The 19,113-nt window shown below is 37.2% G+C and overlaps 1 protein-coding gene across 1 annotated transcript in view; it reads left to right on the top strand.

Moving 5' to 3' along the window:
• Positions 1–16,237: 16,237 nt before the first annotated feature.
• Positions 16,238–19,113, top strand: part of LOC121415957 (tyrosine-protein kinase CSK-like) — a 35,198-nt gene continuing 32,322 nt past the window's right edge. The window contains exon 1 of the mRNA XM_041609368.1: positions 16,238–16,331. The gene's annotated coding sequence lies outside the window, so the exon portion shown is untranslated. The remainder of the gene's footprint in view (positions 16,332–19,113) is intronic.

Raw genomic sequence — 19,113 nt, 5'->3', positions numbered from 1 at the left:
AGGGGTCGACATGATCTATTATTCTACTTATTCTGTTTGCATTGAGAATAGAAAGAAGTCTCACACAGGTTATGAGGTGTTACCCCTATTAAAATGCCCATGCTCCGCCCCTGATCACGCTTCGTGGAAAAATCAGTTCACATTCTCATAATTTGATAAAAATCAATGCAAACATCCTCGGATGTCACTGCATTACTGAGCTAACACAGATGTGACGGATCAATGATCTTATTTTACTTGTTGTGCAAGCTGATGATGGGAAGTGGTCAGACTGTATATATAAAGGGGTCGACATGATCTATTATTCTACTTACAGAAGTAAAAGATAAATGTATCAACAGAACTTAATAATATTCATGTATAGAAAATATATCAAAAAGCGATATATGAAAACATTAATTAAAACAAAATAAAATAAAAATAGGGGTCAAAGGCATGGAGTAATAACACGGGGAAGGGGGTGGGGAAGTGGGCGAAAAAAGAGTGAGAAGAAGGAAGAAAGGAGGCAGAAGAAGTATAAAAATTAGGTATTTTTTGCTGTGTAACTATATTTATCATGATGATACTCTTAACTTGAAAAAGTATGACGTCATATTTTAGGTCGTCTGATTCCCCCCCATGCCCCTCACCAGAAAGAGAGAGGGGGGTCGGGACTGAGATAATGTTGTGTTTGGGTATACATATATGTTTTTAACTTACTTTTTATCATTCTTGTGTTTTATTCTATTTATTTCTATAGAAGTGGGGTGGATACCTCACTTCCAATGCTATAGAACATTACTGAATAGGGTTCCTGCTCTTTTGACTTTTGGGAATAGGCATAAGGGCTCAACTTAAAAAAAATAATCAATAAACGACATGTCATGATACTCTATGTGTTATCTATAAGTCAATCGAAATGTCGGTTTTTATACGCGTTTTTGAAGTTATGGCATTTTAGCAATCCCTTCGCACACGTCTTTTATAACGCAGAGAATCTTGTCAAAAGCCCTTCATACCAAATCAGCCTTTGTCGAAAATATGTAAATCAAAACAACAGTGCGTTCTGGACATATTCTGGACAAACGACATATTTGCATTTTTTGTCCGGTCAGAATCTTAAAGGGGAAGTTCACCCTGAAGAAAAGTTTGTTGTAAAAATTGCAGAAAAAATATATAACATATTGGCAAAGGTTTGAGGAAAATACTTTCATGATTAAGAAAGTTATTAGAATTTTAAGTATGGGATTTATGACGTCATAAACATGCAGTTGCCCAATGTAATATGAAATGCATGAATTTCACTTTTTTAATGGTTCCTGATGACTTTTTTTTCATGATCGGGTGTGAAATGATTCGTCTATTGATATACAAAAGGTACAGTGAAAACCATTTTCAATTTTCTGAGAAAATGACTGTTGATTTTTTTTACCATTCGCTATGTAGGAATGCTGCTCGCATAATTTGACGTCAAAAATCAAATAGTAAAAATGCTAACAATTTTTTTAATTCTTTAATAATTTTGATTGAGGGATTTTTCTCAAACTTTCGGCAATATTTGTTACTATTTTTTCTGCTTATTTTTAAAATTGACTTTTTGTCATGGTGAACTTCCCCTTTAAAACGATGTGCTGTTCCGGTCCACCAACTTTCGACAATGACCTCTAATATAATGTGATTTGACGAGCATTTTCAATAGGTTCTGAACGTTGCAGAAAGAGACTGTGAAGTGGATGCTAAGAAACAAGTTTGGTAGGCCTACCTGTAACGGGGCATAGCAGCCAGTCAAAAAGCAGCATTTACATGGTAAATTATTACATTTATTATTTTTGTGACATTATATTCTCCATGCTATTTGATTAATATTATAATTTTGTCACTTTCAATGTGTATGAAATCTTTTAATTTCACAACACAAAATGCAAAAAATTCTTAATGACAAGATAAGTCGCTTCATTCCCTAGCTTTTGAGTTTATCCAAAAATGTTTAAGCGTACTGCCCCCTTCCCCTAGCAAAGTATTTCTGCGGAAGACCATGTTCTGATTGATACCGGACTCGGTCGGGACTCGGTTTCGGAAGGCCGGACTCGGTCTCGGACTCGGACTGACAGGACTTGGGACACATCACTGGGGGTGTCCGGTTCCACAGCCATGGGGAAATAAAAAAAATATGAAGCAGGCAACGAATTGAAATGAATGGAAAAACAATGAAATATGATGTTATTTACTGATTATAATTATGTAAACCTCTATCGCATAATTAGAATTTCATTTCAACAAACTAAATTTCTGTGGCTCGTTTCGCTCTTTGACGACTTTTGACAAATTATCCCACATTTGCTATGTTGTTCCCCTCAAAATATTTGATTTATTACGCAACTACGTTGAAGTAATGTGTTGTGTAAAATGTTATATACATACACTCGATTTGATTAAAAAATATTGGCCATCTGTAAGGTTTAAGATGGCTTAATATCAAAATGTTCGGGGGCTCAACCCCCGGGATCCCGGTTACACTTCGTAATTCCGAAACATATAAATTGCCTATACCTCGATGTTCCTTAATCCGAAAACGTAAAAGGGTTCGTTAATCCGAACATTTGTGGCGTTATTCCGAAGGTTCGATAATCCAAAAACAAAATAAGGTTCAATGTTCCGAAGGTTCGTTAGTCTGAAAACGAAAAAAAGGTTCGTTGTTCCGAAGGTTCTTTAATCCGAAAACGAAATAAGGTTCGTTAATCATTAGGTTTTCGGACTAACGAACCTTCGAAATTACGAACCTCACTTTGTTTTCGGACTAACGAATCTTCGGAATTACGAACCTCATTTCGTTTTCAGATTTACGAACCTTCGGCATATCGGAACCTTCGGAATAACGAAGCTTCGGAATGAAGAATGTATGCGGGGACCCCACCCACATAGCACTACCGCACAGATGGGAGGGTTTCGACCATGGCCCCTAAAGTTCTACAACCAAGAACAAAGTGTAAGATATGATGTTATTTTTCTGAATATCATGTCAAACTCTATCTCAAAGTGAGATTCTCATGAAAAGGTATTTTCACACTCGCTCAGGACTTATATCAAGCAATGTTTTGCCACACGCGTCATGCTGTGCCCCTCTTTTTTTATATATGTATTTTTTTATCATTCATCACGCTATTGCTGCACAAAACTTTGTGCTAATGCTGGCACACAATTATCGTTTTAAAAAATCATGTTCATGGTGGCGTACAAACCAAGAAAAGAAAAGAAAAAATATTGTCTGAATATTCAGTCAAAATCTATCACAAAATTGTTTTTTATGATAAAAATGTCGAAATTTTCGCTTGCTCGAAACCATATCTGACCCCCTCAAAATCTTTCCCTCATTACGCCACTGCCTGTTCATACCATGATATATGCCCCCCCCCGGCCACTGACTCCTGTTACGCCCCTGAACCCTCGTCACGTCAAGAAAGCTGAACACGCTCATACATACCTCAGTCGTGCCTTGTAGTCGCAATACCCTGAAGTCCTCCGCCAAAAAGTATTATTGGGGATGACGAGAGTGGTGGTATTACTTATGGTTTGGGGGTTTTTGGTTTCGATAACAAATTCATGAGCATACTGAATAGAAGGCAGGATTTGCATATTATTCTACATTTTGACTGTATTAAGGTGTATACACCTTAATACAGTCTAACATTACTTTAGTTAGAGTAGAGACTCAGGAGATTATATCCTCTTTGCGCACAATGTAATCTCATTTACCCGATATAGGTACTTTCTTGGGGATAATTTTTTTTAATGTTTAATATAAATTGTATTTTAAAATGTACCTTTCACTTTAAAGAATATTGGGCAAAAATGCTCCATGAGGGTAATTATGTGTCCAACCAAAATCGGGCATTTAAAAAAAAATTTATCCAGTGTGATGAAAATTCTGCCCATGATTCTAAAGTAATTACTGCTTATTTTTTGTTAAGCTTACTGGACATAATGCTTCCCGCATTGTATAAAATCTGCCCAAAATTGGTTGGACAGATAATTACCCTCGTGCTGGTTAAAATTTTATCAATTTCTTTTACAGTTATTTTTTCGTCAAATGCTCTGCATAATTTATGACATACAATTTATGATAAAGCGAATAAAGTTTTGCGATCGTTGGTATGCACATGTAGGCCGGTCTGTATATCAAAGTCGTACATTAAAAGGCAAAGTCAATGCTTAGACAAAAGGAAAAAATAGCTAGCAGCATGTTGAATGTTTCATTAAAATCATATGTAAATTAAAAAGTTAAGATATTTTGAACTTTGATCGACATCGCTTGATAAATGCATCCAGTGGCCCATCCCTTGATCAGGGGGTTGTCGTCAGAAAAAATAATAAGAAGAAAATGACAAGCAAAAAAAAAAAAAAAAAAGCATTACTCCCGAATTCTCGTTGTTTTGGGGCAGTAACCTTATTTTTTTATATACTGATTTCCGAGGGGGTGCTGCCTATGGTAAAAAAAAATACACAGCACCCCAGCGACCTAGCTTCCCAAGGCCATGATAAAGTCTACAAAAATATTATGTAAGAAGCAGGCGCGCCGGAACACTTTCAGTTTTTTGGGGGGCAAAATCCTGAAGGGGGCACAATATTTTTGACAGCGTGAGATACCGAAGCGATCGAGCGGGAGAGGCTGTGGGTGGGACCCCCCCCCCCCGGTAAGGACTTTGTGTAAAAATGGAGTATAAAAGTTGCATTGCTAAGAGCATCCAAAAATAAATTTCTTGAGAATTAAACAGTCTTGGAGTTTTTTTTTTGCTCCTTCTGTTTCCTCCCTTCTGACCCATGATCAGGGTCCCCTGTTCCAGCAAATGACGAGCCTTACTGCAAACGAAATTGTTTCAAACCAATGTAATTAGGCCTTTTAAAGACTTTAGACAAAACATGACCGTACGCAGCCGCGTGGGCCGCCGATCGAGAGGGCAAAATTTACCAAAAGTGTGAACGAAATCCTTCAATTTTATTCTAGAAAATGCAAAAGCACCCCATCACAAACCCCTCGCTCTTAAGTTTGTTCGAAAATTTTGGTCTTGCAGCCCCACCCACTCCCGGATTGTTTTGTTTTAGTTTTGCAAACGTCCATGAATAACAAAGCTGGGATGAACCAGAGAACATAGCTGCCATCTCGATTTGATTAGTAACAGGTAATGGGAAGAAGCTTTGGAATCTAAAATACATAAGTGCTATATCATTATGAGCTGAAATAGTATCAGACAAAACGCCTTCCAATCATGGCAATGAAAAGGAATAGAGGAAAATACGGGGCTGTGAAAATATCTTAAGATATTTTTTTATAGTAGAGCAGTACTGTAGCGCTTATTTTTTCTTTTATATTCTTTATTTACATTTTTATTGATATCTCGGATAATATGAGTCCGGTCAAGAAGACACTTTCACAGATGATTTTATTTTTTTCATGTCTAAACATCTCAAAGTTGCTTTCGAGTGGGATTCACCATTTTCACAAAAATTATAATCCTCTACACATGATTATTCTGTGTGTAATTTTCTGATAACATGTCTATATTGAGTTGAAATGACCTTGATATTTTCTTTAGAGCACTGACTTGTTATCACTGTATGAACTCAATTTATATTTAGTTGAAAATAAAATATTTGAAACAAGTTTCTCGAGATGTTATGGTTTCTGGGCTTGACAGCTATGACATATGGAGGCGCGATAGCTCAGTCGGTAGAGCGGGGGATTCGTATTCCGGTGACCCGGGTTCGATTCCCACTTGGTGCGCCAGTGCCCTTTGGTAAGGCATTATCTTCAGTACCAGGTCCTTCGGAGAGGACCTTAAGCCGTCGGTCCTCTGGTTGCTTGCTTACAAGCATTCATGCTTTCTTAGCAATCAGGTAAAAATCACCACCAATCAATCACCAATAGATTCCATATGTTGCTCGAGTAACTAGTGTTCACGCGCGTTAGTGATATCGGGTCCGGTTTGAGCGTTTCTGGGCGACCGCGCGTTTGTTAGACGACACAGCCAGCATCATAGAGTTATAAACCTAATCATTGGTGGACCACTATTTGCCATTTGCTTTTAGTCTGAAATGTATTCATTAAAAGGTTAAACGTTATCACACTGTAATAAGATGGAAAAGGGGCTTATCAAAGGTATGCTTCACAGAGGAACTGTTCGTCAAAAGACGCGAGGCTTACTATGATAATGTATTTGCCCCGTCAGGGGCAAAATTTTTTATTTTTGACAATGGAAATGACAATTTTCAGGCAGAAAAGTGCCTTCGTTTACTTTTGTCCTTAAATAATTTATCATTTTTCTACTTTCAGGGGGACACATTGGGGGGGGGGCAAAATCTTGTTTTGCCCCCCCAAAATTTTATTTGGGGGGGCAAGTGCCCCCCTGCCCCCCCACTTCCGGCGCCCTTGGTAAGAAGATATGAATAAAACCACAAAAGAGATGTATTATACATGTATATAAAAAATAGGTCTATGTAAAAATGACAAAAAAGTAATTATGAATACATTTCGTACGTTGCTACATTATTTTGACCGGCGTAAGTGTGAAGTTGATTGCCTATAGGTGAAAATGAAACCATGATTAAACACAGAATTTCTTATTCGACTCGTACTTTGTGAAATTAAATGACGGTTGCTATATTACCAAACCAAACGAAAATGATTTTAATGATGATTTCGCTTTTTCCAATGATCATAGAAATGAACATGTAAATGGTGAAAATGAAACGCGAGAAAAATGCTGGAGCATAATTTGCTGGTATTTGAATGCTACATTATCTAAGGGAATGATATCCTTTAGAAATTGGCCGGGGGAACCTCTCTTATACGATCATGACGATGGTGAATAAAAATCATCCTGACACTACCCAAGCTGTTGAAAAGTTAACTGTTTCCTCCCCCTTAATTTTGCAATTTTTATTCGCTTTTCATCGTAAGCATGTGCATAACCAGTTAGAGGAAAATACAAACAAACAAACAAACAAACAAACAAACAGAATACCACTTTTTTATTCGTTTTTTTTTATTAGAGCACAGTGTTCACCTTCTTTGATATACTTATTTCATTGATATACTTATTTCATTTAGGACAATTTATGTTTAAATTTGACAAAAACACACTTCCACGTGTATTTGATTCTATGTTTCCTCTTAATCGGTCTTTTCATAATTACCCTACTAGGCAATCTAACGAATTTCATTTACCCCGTTTTAGAACTGTATTGGCAAAGAGGACATTTATGTTCGATGGTCCTAGATTTTGGAACTCCCTCGACATTAACATAAAAAACAGCCCTTCCATACATTCTTTTAAAAGAAAACTGAAAAACTTCTTACTTCAATCCTACCGAGGTCTTCATTACTAATTCCCGCTCGTTATCATCTCCTCTCAGACTTCAAGTTACGTTTTTGTCTTTATCATTTTGTTTTATCCTCTCTTTTCGGTCGTAATTTGTCCTGATTCTATTTTACGTTTATTCTACTTTTGTCGTCCTGTTTTGTTTTTTCTTTTTATTTTTATTATTTCTTCGTTTTGTCTTGTTCTGTGAGTTATCCTGTTCTTTTTCATCTATTCTGTAAATCTTCGTAGGCAAATAGCAACCATTGCGTCTCTCTCTCTCTCTCTCCTCTATTCTCTTCCTTTAGGGGGGTTCACATTATACAAGCGATGCTTTTGAGTGAATCCCCCATTTCCACAGATACTTTTCTTTCCAAAGTATTATAATTTTTTCTATAAAATATTTTGTATTTTTTATATGTTATTATCATTAATGTATTGTAAATATTTGTTAAAATGTATAAAAATGATTTGTATATTTGCTATTTCTGTTGGAAATAAAATCTGAATCTGAATCTGAATCTGATATATTTTATATTGATAAACATATAATGTCTCAGTCATAATTACAAAACCTCAATCGTAGAGGGGGTATGACAATTTACTTGTCAACGCATATTAAATTTCAAAATGTTTCAAAATGTTTTTCATGTTACAGATGGGCAATCAGAATATGATCTGGGAATGGGGGAATTGAAAGAAGTATTTCTGAGACTGAAATGTGCAATGCTTTGCAATGCACACAGAGAATTTCAATACAAACAATTACAAGGGGCTGTATTATAATAATTAATACCAGCACGTGAACTGAAAAAAAAAGTTCATATGCTGACCTGAACACGGGATCACGTTTTATAAGATAATGATGAATCTCTCACTAAATAAATTAATGAGAGTGTGAAGCGCGATTTTATTACTTACTTTTTTTTAAAATTCATATTGACCTTAAAAGAGGACATTTTAATAATGCTTGGCATGTTGGTAAAGTAATTGATCAAATACGCTTAATGCAGGCGCAAAGCGCAAGCCGAAATATTAATCTTGATTTTGTGATCTGTATTTTGTAAATTTTACTCCTCCTCTCATTTCTTGACCTTTCTTCATTCTTTTCTTCTTTCTCCTTATTATCTAATTTGCTCTTCCTTCGGTTATTTCTTCTTCTTCTTCTTCCTTTTCACCCCCTCCTTTTGCATTGTGTAGCAAAGTTCACTTCAGCTCTGTGTATCCGCCTATTTCTAAGTTTCCATTTCCGTCATTTATTTATTTCGAACATGAGCTATGATAACGGCTTTTAATAGGTTCCTACATTTTTCTTTTCTTGCCATCTTTCTGTCATTTCTTAATTCTTCCTCTCTTTATGTCCTCTTCCATTTCCTTCATTTCATTCTATTTTCATTTAGTACGTGGTCTGTGCATTTATTCCCTTGCTTTCTTTTCCACACCTTCCCTTTTTTTTCTCCCACTATTTTCCCTAAAGTTAGGAGTTGGCTTTAATTATTTTTCATTTTTAGTATTCATCGAAAATCCTTTTCTTTTCCTTCTCATTATCGCTCCCTCTCCCTCTCTCTAGTCTAGTCTCTTCATTCCTTTTCTTTCCTCTCCCCCTGTTCATTTGTTTCTTATTTTTCTCTCTCCCTCCCTTTTCATCCTCTCTACTCTTCCATTTCTTCTTGGAGGAGGGCAATGCCGTACCTGGCATTTTCGTCAGGGGGGGGGGGGCTGATAATAATTGCCCAAATATCAACTTCACAGTTTTTAATTTTCGAGCGAGCGAAGCGAGCGAACATTTTTTTCAATTATTATTTAGCCTTTTTACATGATGTGAAACGTGCAGAAATTATACATTCGGTCATAAAATTACCAATACACGAGGATATTTAGGCAGCTCGCAGTCCTTGTTGCCCTGCATTTTGCAGCCCAGCCCCCCCTCCCATACACGTTTGGATGTGTAGGTCTGGCAGTGGCACTGAAGGTGGGAAAGGTTACCCAGGGGTTGCCCAATAAAACAGTGATTTTTTATGTTTTGTAGTAGTATTTATTAAAAACATTCAGTTCAAAATCATACATACAATAGTATATTAACAAAACATTGTTCACAAAGTCAAATAAATAATTATTCATAATACAAAAAAAGAATTGTGCACACAAAAATATACAGAATATAACATTCGAATCATCAAGAACAAAATAGTTATAACAAAAGAATTTATAGCGACGCTATTGAACTGAATGAGTAAACGAAGTAAAGCCCTCCCATTCCAACTGCCCCCCCCCACATCCCATCCAAGCCCAGGAAGCGCGGCCTGCTTCCCTCCCCTCAACCCTAGCTACCCTCCATTTCAGTCTACATTCTGAGCCACAAGCATGATCTAACTTGTGCACCTGAATCTTCACTCCAAATGCAAAAGAGCCACCCCGGCCCCCAAACACACCCCTCCCAGAGAGAGATAAGAGACTAGTCCATATCCCCGAGAGCGCGCCATAGCTCCCTCTGCAGCGAACAGCATTATATTTATTTTTTATTGATTTTTTTAAATTTTCACCCCACAAGGAACCACAATGCACCCCCAAAGATACAAAGCCCACCCCAAAATGACCGCCCCGAACCCCTCCAAGAGGAGTGCGACCATAGGACCAGACCATCTCCCTCGCAATTAGAGTGTTTAATAACTGTATGCTTGAACTTTCTTAGCCCCAGCATCCCTAGAAAATAAACTTGTCCCATTTTCTGAAATGGTTTGTTAATAGACCTCTCTGTTCAGCTAGTTTTCTTTCTTCAAGTCTATCTTCTTGTATATTTGCTATCGGGCGATTGCATTTCATTGTCGAAATTAATCTTTTTTTGTGTGTATATCATTCCAGAAATGAAATGCATTGGAGCGTGATCGATATATTTCTAATCAAGAAGTAATTGCCATGTTTACATTGAAATACTTGTTTTGTTCCCCTTTGAAGGTGTTTACATTGTATTCCCAATTCTGCTCATTTGGAGACGTTATAAAAGAGGTATTTGACATTGAAATCAATTAAAAATCATAATATAAATATAGTAATTGCGAGCGCGAAGCGCGAGCTAAATTTTTTTCTAAAAATTTAGACCTAAAGCGATACATTTTGTGCATTTGATTATGAATAGGATGGGTATATTTCTTAATAAATTATGCGAGCGCAAAGCGCGAGCTAATTTTTTTTAACTGGACACTAGTCATTCTAAGCAGTTTTAGAGGATGGGTATCTAAACAGTCAGGCGGGTGCGAAGCGCGAGCTAAAACTTTTGATATTCCGACTTAAGAACTTGATATTCTAAGCGCTTTTAGTAACCATGAACAAATTGGTTTCTAATTACTGAATAATAAATTGATGCGAGCGCGAAGAGCGAGCTAAAAATTTGAGATATTCCCCTCTGAAAAGTGGACATTCTAAGCACCTTAAGAAAAAACTATGATCAAGATGGTAGTTAAAAACGATTACTTGGTGTGAGCGTGAAGCGCGAGCTGAAAATTCTTGATATTTCGACCTGAAAACTTTACATTCTGAGCACTTCATTTAATTATGAACAAAATGGAATTTTATGCGAGTGCGAAGCTCGAGCTAAAAGTTTTGATTTTCTGACCTAAGAACTTGGCTCACCCGGCTCGTGTCCGTGCCCCCCCCCTTTGAGAGCCACAAGTAAAAAAAATCGTGGATTGTCCCTTATTCTTTTCTTCGTCAAATTCCTAGGGAAAATGCCCCCCCTTTTTGGAAATCCTGGATCCGCCCCTGCACCCACTCATTAATCACTAAAAGAATAACCGTTCACAACCATATCATATATCCTATAAGTGTTAGATGAATTACGTCTTTATCAAACATAATGGAATAAAATTATTCTAACTGAAAGATCAGAAAAAAATAGGGTAAAGTTTGGAGAAAAAAAATTGTATAACGTTATAAAAGAAAAATGAACACAGAAACATGTTATCTGAATTTGGACGTTTAAAGTGCAAATATGTGTGCCGATTAATGAAATTGAAAATGGTATTTTGGGTGAAATTAAACGATCAGTTCGTCGTTGCGAAATTAAATGACAACTTTGGGCCATTAATTTGAACGAATTTCTCCCTAAATTGAATCTCTACCAAATTCAAAGGAATGATATAGAACGGAATCAAATGATGAATAAATGAAAATGAACCATGTGTGCAGAGGTTTGACAAAATATTTCGAATTTGAAAGTCCTTTCATTGATTTAATGCAACCCTGATGAAAAAGGACGGGAAAAACTATAATATATTTTCGACATTTTTCATTTATATTCCGACCTGAATACCGGACATTCTAAACACTTCATTTAAAGGTATTGTTTAACTTTGTGAGCAGCCGATTTAAAAAATTCTCAAATCAAGATGAAACATGTGTACAAGTGCATGTATTAGAACTAATAAACCCTGAAAACAACCATTATTGAGAATGAAAAGCTAAAACTACAAGGCAAACCCCGATTTTGTAAATAGGTGTCTTATAGACACCTAAATAGTACACATAAGTGTATGGGATGAAATTAAGATGGTGTTTCAATATTTCAATCTTTGAAGCACTAAATAATTATTTTCGAGCGCAATTTTTTCTGGGCTTCATTTTTGTAACATATCACAGACACAGGTGACAAGTGTGACCTTCTAGCTCAGATTTTTAAAAAGTCAAACCAATGTTAACCAATCATTTTAACTATGAACAGGATGGATATACTTAAACAGTTATTATATGTGAGCACGAAGCGCGAGCTGAAATTTTTTGATATTCCGGCCTATACAGTGTGTATAAAAAAGGGACAGTTTTGAAAAGTCTATAAGAAATTGTTTCAAATTATTATATCAATGTTTTGATGTTAATAGATGCTCTGAAATCTTATCTTTGAAATGCAATTAAAAAAAATAAATATTGTTCATGCTTGAGCAAACACGGGACGTTTTTGTCGGGGGTTCAAAAAGAGGCTTGCGCCATAATGGCAGAATATGAGTAATATGGTGATCAGACTTCTTGCTAATCAGCAGACTTCCTCTTAACCTTTTCATTATCTGTGCCATTATTTTCGAATTATATTGTCAAATTTTATTAACAGATTTATTTATTTGCTTGAATTATTTTGTTATTTCATTTAAACATCTTTTACCTTTGAATTTTCCTTCATAAGTAAGAAAAGAAGACTTTTTGTCAACCCAAGCAAGAAGATTTGCATTATTAATTAGGAAAACTCATAATTATTCAAATCCTTTTATTATGTAAAACAAATTATATTATGGTAATTTTAAAAGTCATGAATCCATTTTCAAGGGCATTATGAAAGATTTCTGCCTAAATGAGACAGAAAATCGTGTACAACTCTTGAACGCACACACAGGTCACGGAGTGACCCTGACTGCAAACATGCAGCTGACTGTGTTACAACCTAGGGGTGATACATTTTCACAATAGGGGTGATCAAACTCACTGGAGGGACTTCAATTCACTTGTAACAAAGAAATGTGTACTACAGTACTCCTGTTGAATGATCTGATGAAAATTATATGAGTTTCACATTCATTTGAACGGGAGGACAAGATTATTGTATACATCGGGTGCATTATTATGCATAAATCATACTACCGTTGCGACCCTAGCTGCCCGGCCGATGGTTCAGGCATGACCAGGCGCGCCGGAACACTTTCAGTTTTGGGGGGGGCAAAATCCTGAAGGGGGCACAATATTTTTGACAGCGTGAGATACCGAAGCGATCGAGCGGGAGAGGCTATGGGACCCCCCCCCCACGGTAAGGATTTTGTGTAAAAATGGAGTATAAAAGTTGCGTTTCTAAGTGCATTCAAAAATAAATGTCTTGAGAATTAAACAGTCTTGGAGTTCTTCTTTTTGCTCCTTCTGTTTCCTCCCTTCTGACCCAGCCTGGTGTTTCTTCATGACCAGGGTCGCAGTTCCAGCAAATTACGAGCCTTATTGCAAACGAAATTGTTTCAAACCAATGTAATATAGGCCTTTTAAAGACTTTAAGATGACAAACATGACCGTACGCAGCCGGGGCCGCCGATCGAGAGGGCAAAATTCACAAAATTCACCAGAAGTGTGCACGAAATCCTTCAATTTTATTCTAGAAAATGCAAAAGCTCCCCCATCACAAATCCCCTCGCTCTTACGTTTCTTCGAAAACTTAGGTCTTGCAGCCCCACCCACTCCCGGGTTTTTTTATTTTTGCAAACGTCCATGAATAACAAAAGCTGGGATGAACCAGAGAACATAGCTGCCATCTCGATCTGATTAGTAACAGGTAATGGGAAGAAGTTTTGGAATCTAAAATACATAAGTGCTATATATGAGCTGAAATAGTATCAGACAAAACGCCTTCCAATCATGCCAATGAAAAGGAATAGAGGAAAATACGGGGCTGTGAAAATATCTTAAGATTTTTTTTTTTTTATAGTAGAGCAGTATACTGTAACGCTTATTTTTTTCTTTTATATTCTTTACATTTTTATTCATATCTCGGATAATATGAGTCCGGTCAAGAAGACACTTTCACAGATGATTTTATTTTTTACATGCTAAACATTATCTCTAAGTTGCTTTCGAGTGGGATTCACCATTTTTACAAATCATAAATTATAATCCTCTACACATGATTATTCTGAGTGTAATTTTCTGATAACATGTCTATATTGAGTTGAAATAACCTTGGTAGTTTCTTTAGGGCACTGAATTGTTATTATCATTTGATGGCGTCACCTGTGCCTGGGAGGCGAAAAGCGAACTGAATCACTATGATCCACAGGTCTCTCCTCCCGATATAACTGATTGGGGGGGGGGGATACAGGTGGACCTCGACACCGGGGTTTCCCCCTACTCTTATACGAATAGTGCAGTGGGTTCTTAACGTGCAAAGGTGGTGACTTTCCTCTACACGGGGCCTCCATTTAACGTCCTATCCGAGGGACGGAGTGTTTTCCATTGAAACATAGCCTGCATCTATGAAACATGGGAGAGACGTTTACACACAACGCACTGACTTCAGTCATCCGCCCAGGGTGGACTCGAACCTACGATCTTTGGTTCGACTTCGACGGGCAGACGCGTTACCGACTGAGCCAACACCGCTCTCTTGTTATCACTGTATTAACTCAATTTATATTTAGTTGAAAATGAAATAATTGAAACAAGTTTCTCGAGATGTTATGGTTTCTGGGCTTGACAGCTATGACATAGATTCCATATCTTGCTCGAGTAACTAGTGTTCACGCGCGTTAGTGATATCGTGTCCGGTACGGTACGGTCTGAGCGTTTCTGTTAGACGACACAGCCAGCATCATAGAATTACAAACCTATATCATTGGTGGACCACTATCAATTTGCCATTCGCTTTTAGTCTGAAATGTATTCATTAAAATGTTAAACGTTATCACACTGTAATAAGATGGAAAAGGTGCTTATCAAAGCTATGTTTCACAGAGGAACTGTTCGTCAAAAGATGCGAGGCTTACTATGATAATGTATTTGCCCCGTCAGGGGCAAAATTTTTTCATTTTTGACAATGGAAATGACAATTTTCAGGCAGAAAAGTGCCTTCATTTACTTTTGTCCTTAAATAATTTATCATTTTTCATCTTTCAGGGGGGCATGTTGGGGGGGGCAAAATCTCGTTTTGCCCCCCAAAATTTTATTTGGGGGGGCAAGTGCCCCCCTGCCCCCCCCGCTTCCGGCGCCCTTGGGCATGACGATCCTGAGTGACGTCACCGATATAGACCTCAAATGCCAGGAGAGCCTATTCGACAACTAACTTCATCTAGTAAAAACACGTATTGAAGATATCCAATGGGAAAATGGCTTTCATTTTCATGACATATACACTCCATTCTTCAATAAATCTTTCACCCCGTCGTTAACTGCCCATTCATTCTCGAGCAGTGGGGGGAATGAATACAGAGTGTCTCAAAGTTTGTGTGAAAAAGGTGCATTTTCCATAGAACTTCTGCCAAAAAGCATGGCGTAAGGAAAAGATTAGCCCCAAAACACGCATAGATGAGTTAATCAAATGGGATGAATCATAAAAATCAGTGAAATATAGTTTCTCTTGTACTCATTTCTGAATACCCCGACTCGATACGATTAATTTTTCCCCCTCTCCATCAACTTTTAAGAAAAAGGGTGCATATTTTCATAAAAATATCATGTGTTATATCGACGGACGCCCGTGCGTACGAGCAAGAGGAAGCCAAATGTCTCGTATTTTTCATAATGTTATTGATTCCTTGACCAAGATTTAATTAAATTATGCTTGACAAGACAAACAGTAAGGAATTCATGTCTTTCAACATGTTTAGTGGCAATGGTGTATTGAGTCAATTTTGAAGGAGCTACATGCATGTAGATATGGCAGATCGGGTAAAATGTATTAGAAAGTCGCGAGCGAGCGAAGCGAGACCGCAAATATTCCCACTTTTTTATTACGATATATCAAATTTTGTGATAGATTTAGACACAATATTCAGAAAATAATGTCATATTTTACCTTTTATCTTCCCTTTTATTTTCTTGGTCATTATTTTTTTATTGAGGGGGGGGGGCATCCCCGAGGCCCCCCATCTGTATGGCACTATTCAAAAGGCACCATAATCTTTGTAGCACACAATGAAAGGATTTGAAAAAAAATACACCACTATCCCATACTTCGTTTGAAAAAAAAGTTTTTGCTTGAAGAAGGAATATTCAAAGCTAAAAGAGAACATATTAATCCTAAATCTCGCGGAGTATTTTGATTCTTGTCATTCCCAGGGGGGGGGGGCGTTATGGGGGTAAAGGCCCATTCGGTACGTCCCCGCCCCCATGTAGCTAGCTAGCTAGCTAGGTATGCTAAGCGCTAGGCGATCGTGGTGCGGTGGTATAAAAGAAAAAAAAAGTCACTCGTCAGGGAGGAGGTAACATTTCCGGCTTCTCACTCCAGTAATAATCATCATTTTACAAGTTATAATTCAGGTAAGACTGAAGATTATCACATTTTAGTGTTCTGAATAGTATGCGAGTTAATTTTCTGCGGCCTATTGGTAGTTTTATGGCAAGTATATACAGTGTAAAAACTAAAAAACGAAGGCTATAAGCTCTGGCACCCGGTAAAAAAGTGAGCCCAGTCCCTTGTGCTCGATTTTATGTAGTGTTGTTATTAATAGTTTTACGTTAATGATTAGGCCTCACGTTAGATCCCTATTCCTTTTTTCGGCAGCAGTTTAGCATAATAATATTGTTTCGTGTAAGGCATTCATTCATATTAATGAGAATAAATTGCAAGGTAACACTAACAAGTAATATTGACGTAAGACAGTTTGCAGCCGTCTGTTTCTAAATTCTAATTCGAGGAGTTTTTTAACATTTTTAAAATGTTTTTCCTTGTACACAGGTGGCTCGTTATCATGCAGCCGCCATTAGGGGGTTAATGCAAAATCCCCCCGACGGGGTTCATTGATTTTTGTCTTTAATTCATAAAAATATATAAAAGGAACTGGACTAAAATCAAGATTAATATTCTGTTTTGGCCTGAATTGCACCAAAACAGGGGAAAAAAACTTAAAAGGAAAACAACATTGACTTAAGTTACTTCGGCTGTCGCACAACTCCCACTCCCTGGTTTATCTGAATTTAATGCATAAACATATGGCTATTGAGTCCCTGTACAGATCGAGTTTGAACTTCGGTCTCTGTAATTGGTGAGTGGAGCCAACAGAGTTTAGCGGAACAACCAATATACAGAGACCGAATTCAGCTTTTGGTCTAAAATGGCAATTGCTGTTACTGTCGACTGTGGCCTGTGTTCTTGGCGAATCGCTGCAGAGTGCAGCTGAGCTATGCCAGGCAATGGCAGTGGGCTAACTCGGCCTGGGGTGCTCCGCCGCACCACCTCTATTGGGGCCTTGATTATGTCAAGTCTCACAGCTAGTACCCTGACCAAGACATGCTGTTTGGCGACAGAGTTTCTGTAGTCTCACAGGGGAAGCAGTCGTTTCGCGTTTGTGAGTTGGAATAAAAATCAAAATTGATTCTCCAGTTGAATACAGCATAAATTCTACATTTTCCGAGATCTGAAAGGCAAACATAGTTTTACAAGCCAGTGCAACACATTTATCAAACACAGTACATGGTAATTCATCAGAAGAAAGTCCCGATATCAACACCCAAATCCCATTTAAGTCACTCATCCTACAACAGCATTGTGTGCAATTGGGAAAATATACATTTCTCATTTCCCCATCCGTCATTCCAAGTATCGCGAATTCATGCAATTTTATTATGGGATAATTCATTTGGAATAGACATCAGAATTAATAGATCAGGGTCCTGTTAACACAAAACATAAGAATTGATGATGGAGGGACATTTATGATTGTTTTTTTTATTAATTACTGTAGATTGTAGGGTGGCAGCGGTGGGATGATAGATGTTAGAATGAATAAATCAGGGCCCTTTTAATCTATTAATCTTTTAATCTCAAAAACCACCCATTTGGATGAAACTCTGCTCGTGAAGCATTCTGGTAAGGAAGTCTCGATTGCCTCTATCAAGGCAAATTGGCAATTTTGTTTGGTCTCGATAAACATATTTGAATAATTAAAAAGTCTGAATGACATTTTTTCCCGAGGATAGGCCTATAAAGCGTCATTGGTTCTTTCACCATACAATATGTAGTTTATTAAAGAAGAAATTACACTGATGATGCTACAGCTATCATTTGAGGCGGAGGCATCAAAATGGGGGGGGTATTTACACCCTCATTTAAAAAATAGGAGGGGTAATCCATACTAAAGTCTGAAGTTTTAATTATATTAGTTTTATTCTTACAAACAATATTATCTAATAAGGCTTAAAGTAATGATACTGAGCGTAAATCGCAAGATATTTTTCTTAGATTTTGACCTACATTTGAAATGGAACATTCTTAAGAATTTTCGTAATCATGAAAATGATTTTCTTGTCTTGTCTTCCCATTGTTGCCAACAATAATAAAAGTTGATTATTATGGGGAAGCTGTTTCACAAGCTCTGCTTTCTCAAGGTTTCCTCCACATGACAGTTTTTATTTTTACATGATCATTTCCAATTATTTTGCTACTTTCATGAATGTATTGCTTTATTTTCATGTAATTATTGTATCCTTTCCATGATGATATTGACATGAAAATATGTATTTACAGTACTTAACCGTGATTTTGGAAATAGATCAAATGAAATGAAATGAATGAGGAAGATCGGTATCATCCCCCTAATCTGCTCCATGTATATATTGCAAAGTGTTCAACATCAGCTCACTCTTAAATGTTATTTCCTACATAGATTAAATTCTGTATAGTGATTGGTTCAAGTAGCATCATGTGACCAAATATATTTCAGCTATGATACCTCGATATATTTTTCACTATACCAATATTCTTACGTCATTATTTCAGAAAACTGGATATTTAGCTAAACTCTTGTGTGCAATTGTCAGCGAGCTGTCTCTCCCGGGCAAGTCCCGTGATGTGTCGGCGCAGGCAATAATTTACGTTCTGCTGAGCGCGGTAGCTTGGGGAAAAGTAAGTCATTCAACGCAAGTAGGCCCTAACCGGACTCCGCAAGATCAGCGCATAGATTTTGGTTCTGAATTATTAAAAGTAGGATATAAAACAAATAGATCAGGCGTTTCCTTCAAAAGCATAGTGGGAATTATTAATCCTCGGTTGGACGGGCAAAACTACTATGGCCATGTGTCATGAGGTCGCCCACCAAAAACG

This window comes from Lytechinus variegatus, chromosome 5 (assembly GCF_018143015.1).
Source record: "Lytechinus variegatus isolate NC3 chromosome 5, Lvar_3.0, whole genome shotgun sequence".
In the NCBI taxonomy this organism is placed as follows: domain Eukaryota; kingdom Metazoa; phylum Echinodermata; class Echinoidea; order Temnopleuroida; family Toxopneustidae; genus Lytechinus; species Lytechinus variegatus.
Note: the sequence above shows the minus strand (reverse complement) of the source record. Positions and strands in the feature narration are given on the sequence as shown.